This window comes from Bombus affinis, chromosome 10, assembly GCF_024516045.1.
Source record: "Bombus affinis isolate iyBomAffi1 chromosome 10, iyBomAffi1.2, whole genome shotgun sequence".
NCBI lineage: Eukaryota > Metazoa > Arthropoda > Insecta > Hymenoptera > Apidae > Bombus > Bombus affinis.
This window is the reverse complement of record NC_066353.1, coordinates 14277481-14288374: the sequence shown is the minus strand read 5'-3', so window position 1 is coordinate 14288374 and position 10894 is coordinate 14277481.

The following is a 10894-nucleotide window of genomic DNA, read 5'->3' as shown; positions in this document are numbered from 1 at the left end:
GATATAACGTAGAACGTTATATGCTATATCGATATAACGTATAACGTTATATACTATAACGATATAACGTATAACGTTATATACTATATCGATATAACGTAGAACGTTATATGCTATATCGATATAACGTATAACGTTATATACTATAACGATATAACGTAGAACGTTATATACTATATCGATATAACGTATAACGTTATATACTATAACGATACAACGTATAACGCTATATACTATAACGATACAACGTATAACGTTATATACTATAATGATATAACGTTTAACGTTATGTAGTATTACAGCATAACGTATAACGTTATATACGATAACGATATAACGTATAACGTTATGTACGGTAACGATATAACGTATAACGTTATATACTATAACGATACAACGTATAACGTTATATACTATAACGATATAACGTATAACGTTATATACTATAATGATATAACGTATAACGTTATGTAGTATTACAGCATAACGTATAACGTTATATACGATAACGATATAACGTATAACGTTATGTACGGTAACGATATAACGTATAACGTTATATACTATAACGATATAACATAGAACGTTATGTAGTATTACGATATAACGTATAGCGTTACATACAATATTGATATAACGTATAACGTTATATTCTATTACGATACAACGTATGACGTTATGTAGTATTACGATATAACGTATTACGTTATATACGATAACGATAGAACGTATAACGTTATGTAGTATTACGATATAACGTATAGCGTTATATACTATACCGATATAACGTATAACGTTATGTACGTTAACGATATAACGTGTAACGTTATGTAGTATTACGATATAAGGTATAGCGTTATATACTATATCGATATAACGTATAACGTTATATACTATGTCGATATAATGTATAACATTATATACTATACCGATATAACATATAACGTTATATACGATAACGATATATCGTATAACGTTATGTGGTATTACGATATAACGCATAACGTTATATACGATAACGAAATAACGTATAACGTTATGTAGTATTACGATATAAGGAATAGCGTGATATACTATATCGATATAACGTATAACGTTATATCCTATATCGATATAACGTATAACGTTATAAACTATATCGATATAACGTATAATGTCATATACTATAACGATATAACGTATAACGTTATGTAGTATTACGACATAACCTATAACGTTATATACGATAACGAAATAACGTATAACGTTATATACGATAACGATACAACGTATAACGTTATGTAGTATTACGATATAACGTATAACGTTATATACTATTACTATATATCGTATAACGTTGTATACTATATCGATATAACGTATAACGTTATATACTATATCGATATAACGTATAGCGTTATATACTATATCGATATAACGTATAGCGTTATATACTATATCGATATAACGTGTATCGTTATATACTATAACGATATAACGTATAACGTTAACTACTATATCGATATAACGTATAACGTTATATACTATATCGATATAACGTATAGCGTTATATACTATATCGATATAACGTGTATCGTTATATACTATAACGATATAACGTATAACGTTATATACTATTACTATATATCATATAACGTTATATACTATATCGATATAACGTATAACGTTATATACTATATCGATATAACGTATAGCGTTATATACTATATCGATATAACGTGTATCGTTATATACTATAACGATATAACGTATAACGTTATATACTATAACGATATAACGTATAACGTTATATACTATAACGATATAACGTAGAACGTTATATGCCATATCGATATAACGTATAACGTTATATACGATAACGATACAACGTATAACGTTATATGCTATAACGATATAACGTATAACGTTATGTAGTATTACGACATAACGTATAACGTTATATACGATAACGATATAACGTATAACGTTATATACGATAACGATATAACGTATAACGTTATGTGGTATTACGATATAACGCATAACGTTATATACGATAACGATATAACGTATAACGTTATGTGGTATTACGATATAACGCATGACGTTATATACGATAACGATATAACGTATAACGTTATATACTATAACGATACAACGTATAACGTTATATACTATAACGATATAACGTATAACGTTATATACTATAATGATATAACGTATAACGTTATGTAGTATTACAGCATAACGTATAACGTTATATACGGTAACGATATAACATATAACGTTATGTACGGTAACGATATAACGTATAACGTTATATACTATAACGATATAACGTATAACGTTATGTAGTATTACGACATAACGTATAACGTCATATACGATAACGATATAACGTATAACGTTATATACTATATCGATATAACGTATAACGTTATATACGATAACGATATAACGTATAACGTTATGTGGTATTACGATGTAACGCATAACGTTATATACGATAACGATATAACGTGTAACGTTACGTAGTATTACGATATAAGGTATAGCGTTATATACTATATCGATATAACGTATAACGTTATATACTATATCGATATAATGTATAACGTTATATGCTATACCGATATAACATATAACGTTATATACGATAACGATATAACGTATAACGTTATGTGGTATTACGATATAACGCATAACGTTATATACGATAACGAAATAACGTATAACGTTATGTAGTATTACGATATAAGGTATAGCGTTATATACTATATCGATATAACGTATAACGTTATATACTATTACGATATAACGTATAACGTTATACACTATAACGAAATAACGTATGACGTTATATACTATTACGATATAACGTATTACGTTATGTAGTATTACGATATAACGTATTACGTTATGTAGTATTACGATATAACGTATAACGTTATATACGATAACGATATAACGTATAACGTTATATACTATTACGATATAACGTATAACGTTATGTACGATAACAATATAACGTATAACGTTATATGCTATTACGATATAACGTATGACGTTATATACTATATCGATATAACGTATAGCGTTATGTAGTATTACGATATAACGTATAACGTTATATGCTCTTACGATATAACGTATGACGTTATATACTATTACTATATATCGTACAACGTTATATAGTATTACGATATAAGATAACGTTATATACAATAACGATATAACGTATAACGTTATATACTATTACGATATAACGTATAACGTTATGTAGTATTACGATATAACGTATAGCGTTATATACTATATCGATATAACGTATAACGTTATATGCTATATCGCTATAACGTATAACGTTATATACTATATCGATAAAACGCATAACGTTATATACTATTACTATATATCGTATAACGTTATATACTATTACGATATAACGTATGACGTTATGTAGTATTACGCTATAACGTATAACGTTATATACTGTGTCGATATAATGTATAACGTTATATACTATATCGATATAACGCATTACGTTATATCGTATAACGATATAACGTATAACGTTATGTAGCATTACGATATAACGTATAGCGTTATATACTATATCGATATAACGTATAACGTTATGTAGCATTACGATATAACGTATAACGTTGTATGCTTTTACGATATAACGTATAACATTATATACTATTACTATATATCGTATAACGTTATATAGTATTACGACATAACGTATAACGTTATATGCTATTACGATACAACGTATAACGTTATATACTATAACGATATCACGTATAACGTTATATACTATTACGATATATCGTATAATGTTATATACTATAACGATATAACGTATAACATTATATACTATTACGATATAACGTATAACGTTATATACTATTACGATCTAACGTATAACGTTATGTACGATAACAATATAACCTATGACGTTATATGCTATTACGAAATATATTTATACGTTATATACTAAATATAAATATATATACGTTATAACGTATGACGTTATATACTATTACTATATATCGTATAACGTTATATCGTATAACGATATAACGTATAACGTTATGTAGCATTACGATATAACGTATAGCGTTATATACTATATCGATATAACGTATAACGTTATGTAGCATTACGATATAACGTATAACGTTATATGCTTTTACGATATAACGTATAACATTATATACTATTACTATATATCGTATAACGTTATATAGTATTACGACATAACGTATAACGTTATATACTATTACGATATATCGTTTAATGTTATATACTATAACGATATAACGTATAACGTTATATACTATTACGATATAACGTATTACGTTATATACTATTACGATCTAACGTATAACGTTATGTACGATAACAATATAACCTATAACGTTATATGCTATTACGAAATATATTTATACGTTATATACTAAATATAAATATATATACGTTATAACGTATGACGTTATATACTATTACTATATATCGTATAACGTTATATAGTATTACGATATAAGGTATAACGTTATATACAATAACGATATAACGTATGTAGTATCTTAATGGGTCTTAGAGGAAAGTACAAGTAATGATGTTTTGATTTAATTAATAATATTCGAAGCAACGAAATAATTACAATGCTGTCGTACGTCTTATTTTCAGACGCGGCTTTCGACTTCCCGATTCACACTCTTCGGCTTCTACACTCGCTCGCTCTCGCTTCTCAATTCACACTCTGCACACCTTTTGCATCCGTCCTCTCCGGCTTCTCAACTAATACTGACTTCAACGTCTCTTTTGTCTTTTCCCGTCGTTCGAGACACGTGTCCCGAAACGCGCGTGGTCAGGGTCACGCGGGCCCTTTCCACGAATCTTAAAAAGGACCGACGACACCTTGATGTACCCGACGATGCCGCGGCTCTCGCGACATTGTCTACGATTCGGCAGATATCTTAGGCCTTTTGTCCACGATACTACATTCGGCCATCCTGCAATAACATCTGCCCTCAGATGTGGTCTTCAATTTCGCTATCGTCGGATGCGTCGTTTTCGGCGTTGAGAACCCAAGGCTTCATGAAGTCGGCGGTCGTCGACGTGTGCGTAGGCCCCTCATGCTCCCCCACCTTCTCCACCATGTATCGGTCATTCCGCATCGTTCGCAATACCCGGTACGGACCTAAAAATTTTCCCCCGAGTTTTAAACCCGGGCCAAATTGAGTTCTCTTAATTGCTACCAAATCTCCCCTTAGGTACTGCTTCGCGCTCTTCCGTCTTTTGTTAAAATTCTTTCTGTTTTCTTCTTGCGTCGCAGCGATCTTCCTTTTCGCGTCCTCGCGTAACTCACGACGCTGTTTTTCGAAATTCACGCCCCACTCTTCGTCGATTAATCTTCTGGTTACACATCTATCGGCCTGACTAAACGTTGCGGCATCTAAAATCTTACGGACTTCAATGCCCTTCTTCTGTGCGCTTCTCAACCGTGCAATCAGCCCGTCCTCACACTCAGCCACATACACAGCACCCGGCAGTGGATTTCTACTCGTGGTATACGCATACTCCGAGTCCGATGGTTTTATAATACCCTCGTCTGTCCACGCCTCCATCAAATCGTCCACTTCCTTTTTCTCAGACGGCGCCAGCCGTCGCGGTCTTCGTACCACGGGTTTGTCGCTTTTCAACACGATTTTCGCGGTTATCCCGACATCCCGTGTCTTCTCTGGCTTATACCCCCTAATGATATCGCGGATCGCTTCACGGTAGTGAGTTTCTTGTACGCGCGCTAGATCTGTCTCGTCGGTCTGTTCTATCGCGTTGACCTTCAATACCTCCGACGCGTCTTCGTGACCGTCATCCTGCCCGTCAAGCCGTAGGAAGCTCACCTCGCCCCGTTTGACCCGCAACTCTATCTGATCCAAAAAATCAGTACCCAGCAGCAGGCTGTGGCTCCTCAATACCTTGTTTGAGACGACGTGCAACGTGACCGTGAATGCACACCCGTCGACCATCATTATCTTTGTAAATTCGCCCCAGGTCTCATTGTCAGCGGAACCAAACCCTTCAACCTTGTATCTACAACCGCCTAGAGGTGGTGAACCTAACCTCGCATACATGTCTGATCGCATAAACGTGAGATCACTGCCTGTATCCACTAACGATGTAATCTTACAATCATCTATCGACACTTCTTTCACGTATCTCTTCTTCTCGGGTCTTGAAATGATGTAGGTCTTCTTCGGTTGTGCTGTACACCTTGACGCCATGTGCCCAAGTTCGTTACACCTGAAGCACCTCACACCTTTCTCTTTCTTCGAACACGTAGCACTTAAGTGACCGTCGCCGCCGCAACTGAAGCACTTCTTGGTATCACTGCTCGTTTGTCTCGTCTGACTCCGCATTGCTGACCGTTTTGCTTTATCGTCCTTGCGTTCCCCAGATTTTGTTTTCGCCCTCATGTCACTTTTCATCGCTTCATACTGCTTGAAGCGTTCCTTCAGCTGCTGCATATTCCTGGCCCCGTATAGTATGGCTTTATTCGCGACCTCATCGGGAATACCCTGGATAATATAGTCGATTACCGACTGTGTATCGACTCTTCCTTGTCTCGCAATCTCACGCATATTATACATATACTGAAGCAGACTCTCGTCTGTTCTTTTCGTTCTATGCGCTAATTCTTGATGTACCTCCCGGTCACTCACTATGTCTGGGAATTCATCTACCAACGCCTTTTTAAACTTCGCCCAGGACTTCGTGCATCGTTCTTGGCGTGCGAAGGCTTGAGCAGAGCCTGTGAGAAGCTTCCTGGCGAAAACCACCATGTGGATGTCCGACCAGCCACACACTTCCGCCATTTCCTCGAAATCCTTTATCCACTGGCTTACATTCGGTAGGTCATCTCCGCTGAATCTTCCTAACGAGTCTTTTACGTCTTCGAACGTTAACGCCGTGCACTTAGGCTCGTCTTGCCTTCGTCGTCTTACCACTGGAGTCACCCAAACTCCGCCGTCTTGACTACTGAGATCGTGATTCCCTGGACCGTTGCCGTCTAAACGGTCCCCAATCACGCCCATCTCATCGTCATCGTCGTCTTCTAAAACATCATCGTCGTCGTCGTCTTCTTCTCGTGCACCGTGTTCCCGCTCTAAGCGTACCGCAGCCAGCAATCGCGCTACCAGCTCGCGCTTTCTGCCCGCTAATCTCAGCCGTCGTTTTCTCAGCTCGTCTTTTAACTCAGGTATTCGCATCTGAGCCACCTGCTCGTCAGTCAAATCTGCTTCTCCTGCATTGTAGTCACTCATCGTTCCGAAATATCACTTTCACTTGTCACTTAGCGCTCTAGATCCCGGCTCGAGCCCCCAAAATTATGTAGTATCATAATGGGTCTTAGAGGAAAGGACAAGTAATGATGTTTTGATTTAATTAATAATATTCGAAGCAACGAAATAATTACAATGCTGTCGTACGTCTTATTTTCAGACGCGGCTTTCGACTTCCCGATTCACACTCTTCGGCTTCTACACTCGCTCGCTCTCGCTTCTCAATTCACACTCTGCACACCTTTTGCATCCGTCCTCTCCGGCTTCTCAACTAATACTGACTTCAACGTCTCTTTTGTCTTTTCCCGTCGTTCGAGACACGTGTCCCGAAACGCGCGTGGCCAGGGTCACGCGGGCCCTTTCCACGAAACTTAAAAAGGACCGACGACACCTTGATGTACCCGACGATGCCGCGGCTCTCGCGACATTGTCTACGATTCGGCAGATATCTTAGGCCTTTTGTCCACGATACTACACGTATAACGTTATATACTATTACGATATAACGTATAACGTTATGTAGTATTACGATATAACGTATAGCGTTATATCCTATATCGATATAACGTATAACGTTATATACTATATCGATATAACGTATAACGTTATATACTATATCGATAAAACGTATAACGTTATATACTATTACTATATATCGTATAACGTTATATACTATTACGATATAACGTATGACGTTATATACCATTACTATATATCGTATAACGTTATATAGTATAACGATATAACGTATAACGTTATGTAGCATTACGATATAACGTACAGCGTTATATACTATATCGATATAACGTATAACGTTATGTAGCATTACGATATAACGTATAACGTTATATGCTTTTACGATATAAAGTATAACATTATATACTATTACTATATATCGTATAACGTTATATAGTATTACTACATAACGTATAACGTTATATGCTATTACGATACAACGTATAACGTTATATACTATAACGATATAACGTATAACGTTATATACTATTACGATATATCGTATAACGTTATATACTATAACGATATAACGTATAACGTTATATACTATAACGATATAACGTATAATGTTATGTAGTATTACGATATAACGTATAACGTTATATACGATAACGATATAACGTATAACGTTATATACGATAACGATATAACGTATAACGTTATGTACGATAACAATATAACGTATAACGTTATATGCTATTACGATATAACGTATAACGTTATGTACGGTAACGATATAACGTATAACGTTATATACTATAACGATATAACATATAACGTTATGTAGTATTACGATATAACGTATAGCGTTACATACCATATTGGTATAACGTATAACGTTATATACTATTACGATACAACGTATGACGTTATGTAGTATTACGATATAACGTATAACGTTATATACGATAACGATAGAACGTATAACGTTATGTAGTATTACGATATAACGTATAGCGTTATATACTATACCGATATAAGGTATAACGGTATGTACGATAACGATATAACGTGTAACGTTACGTAGTATTACGATATAAGGTATAGCGTTATATACTATATCGATATAACGTATAACGTTATATACTATATCGATATAATGTATAACATTATATGCTATACCGATATAACATATAACGTTATATACGATAACGATATAACGTATAACGTTATGTGGTATTACGATATAACGCATAACGTTATATACGATAACGAAATAACGTATAACGTTATGTAGTATTACGATATAAGGTATAGCGTTATATACTATATCGATATAACGTATAACGTTATATACTATTACGATATAACGTATAACGTTATACACTATAACGATATAACGTATGACGTTATATACTATTACGATATAACGTATTACGTTATGTAGTATTACGATATAACGTATTAGGTTATGTAGTATTACGATATAACGTATAACGTTATATACGATAACGATATAACGTATAACGTTATATACTATTACGATATAACGTATAACGTTATGTAGTATTACGATATAACGTATAACGTTATATGCTATTACGATATAACGTATGACGTTATATACTATTACTATATATCGTATAACGTTATATCGTATAACGATATAACGTATAACGTTATGTAGCATTACGATATAACGTATAGCCTTATATACTATATCGATATAACGTATAACGTTATGTAGCATTACGATATAACGTATAACGTTATATGCTTTTACGATATAACGTATAACATTATATACTATTACTATATATCGTATAACGTTATATAGTATTACGACATAACGTATAACGTTATATGCTATTACGATACAACGTATAACGTTATATACTATAACGATATAACGTATAACGTTATATACTATAACGATATAACGTATAACGTTATATACTATTACGATATATCGTATAATGTTATATACTATAACGATATAACGTATAACATTATATACTATTACGATATAACGTATAACGTTATATACTATTACGATCTAACGTATAACGTTATGTACGATAACAATATAACCTATGACGTTATATGCTATTACGAAATATATTTATACGTTATATACTAAATATAAATATATATACGTTATAACGTATGACGTTATATACTATTACTATATATCGTATAACGTTATATCGTATAACGATATAACGTATAACGTTATGTAGCATTACGATATAACGTATAGCGTTATATACTATATCGATATAACGTATAACGTTATGTAGCATTACGATATAACGTATAACGTTATATGCTTTTACGATATAACGTATAACATTATATACTATTACTATATATCGTATAACGTTATATAGTATTACGACATAACGTATAACGTTATATGCTATTACGATACAACGTATAACGTTATATACTATAACGATATAACGTATAACGTTATATACTATTACGATATATCGTATAATGTTATATACTATAACGATATAACGTATAACGTTATATACCATTACGATATAACGTATAACGTTATATACTATTACGATCTAACGTATAACGTTATGTACGATAACAATATAACCTATAACGTTATATGCTATTACGAAATATATTTATACGTTATATACTAAATATAAATATATATACGTTATAACGTATGACGTTATATACTATTACTATATATCGTATAACGTTATATAGTATTACGATATAAGGTATAACGTTATATACAATAACGATATAACGTATAACGTTATATACTATTACGATATAACGTATAACGTTATGTAGTATTACGATATAACGTATAGCGTTATATACTATATCGATATAACGTATAACGTTATATACTATATCGATATAACGTATAACGTTATATACTATAACGATATAACGTATAACGTTATATACTATATCGATATAACGTATAACGTTATGTAGTATTACGATATAACGTATAACGTTATATGCTATTACGATATAACGTATGACGTTATATACTATTACTATATATCGTATAACGTTATATAGTATAACGATATAACGTATAACGTTATGTAGCATTACGATATAAC